Below are 1,716 nucleotides of genomic sequence, written 5' to 3' on the forward strand. Positions count from 1 at the left end.
CATTCCTGTTCCTTCATCCCATGTGTCAGGAGCTCTTTTTTTAAAAATGAAACAATGCATTACATTTGTTTTGTTTTTTTAATCATTTTATTGGGGACTCATATAGTTCTTATCACAATCCATACAAACATCCATTGTGTCAAGCACATTTGGACATATGTTGCCATCATCGTTCTCAAAATATTTTCTTTCTACTTGAGTCCTTGGTATCAGCTCCTCATTTTCTCCCCTCGTTTCCCCTCCCTCCCTCCCTTATGAACCCTTGATAATTTATAAATTATTATTATTTTTTCTTGTCTTCACAGACCTATGTCTCCCTTTACCCACTTTTCTGTTGTCCATCCCCCAGGGAAGGGGTTATATGTAGATCATTGTGATCAGTTTCCCCCTTTCTCCTCCCACCTTCCCCAATGATATCGATACTCTCATTATTGGTCCTGAGGGTTTTATCTGTCCTGGATGTCCTGTGTTTCCAACTCTCACCTGTACATCCCCTGGTCTAGCCAGATTTGTAAGGTATAATTGGGGTCATGATAGTGGGCTGGGGGGGGGCATTAAAGAACTAGAGGAAAGTTGTATGTTTCATCAGTGCTATACTGCACCTTGACTGACTCATCTCTTCCTTGTGACCCTTCTGTAAGGGGGCGTCCAATTGTCTACAGATGGACTTTGGGTCTCCACTCCACAGTCCCCCTCATTCACATTGATATGATTGTTTTGTTCTTTGATGCCTAATACCTGATCTCTTCAACACCTCATGATCACACAGGCTAATGTGCTTCTTCCATGTGGGCTTTGTTGCTTCTTAGCTAGATGGCTGCTTGTTAATCTTCAAGCCTTTAAGACCCCAGATACTGTATCTTTTTATAGCCGGGCACCATCAGCTTTCTTCACCATGTTTACTTATGCACACATTTGTCTTTAGTGATCTTGTCGGGAAGATGAGCATCACGGAATGCCAGGTTATTAGATCAAAGCATTGTTGCATTGAGGGAGTACTTGAGTAGAGGCCCAATGACAGTCTGCTACCTTAATACTTAACATATAAATATATGTACATAGATCTATTTCCCTATCATTACATAGAAATATATTTACATATGTACATACCTGTATAAATGCCCTTTGCCTCCTAGTTCTTTCCTCTGTTTCCTTTTACTTTCCCTTGTCCCACTATCATGTTTGGCCTTAATTTGGGTTTCAGTAATTCCTCTCAATTACATTGCCCTTGATCAAGCCCTACCAGCATCCTATGTCCTCCTCACCATCGATGTTAGATCACTTGTTGTTCCCTTGTTCCTGGATTTGTTAATACCCACTTCCTTTCCCCTGCCTCCTCCTCTCCTGTGTCCCTTAGAACTGTCAGTCCCGTTGTTTTTTCCTCTGGATTGTTTATCCCATCTATCTTATCTAGATAGACATGCAGAGACAATAATAAGCAGAAAAACAAGACAGACCAAGACATAACAACATCCAAATAAAAACCCAACTATGTCCAAAAAAAAAAGAAAAGCCTATATGTAGTTCCAGGTCTGTTTCTTGACCATTAGGAGAGTTTTCCAGTGGAGTTTGAGGAGGTGCCACACCCTGGCCCCACAGTCCATTTTTGGTACTCCCCGGGGACTTCATTGCTCTGCCCCCCTTGCTGCTCTGTTGCATGCCCTTAATGTTTCACCCCAGTGTGGTGGGGTCAGATCGGGCACAATTCCCACACTG

This window comes from Echinops telfairi, unplaced genomic scaffold (genome assembly GCF_000313985.2).
Source record: "Echinops telfairi isolate 266 unplaced genomic scaffold, ASM31398v2 ScPeMD7_23;HRSCAF=83, whole genome shotgun sequence".
In the NCBI taxonomy this organism is placed as follows: Eukaryota; Metazoa; Chordata; class Mammalia; order Afrosoricida; family Tenrecidae; genus Echinops; species Echinops telfairi.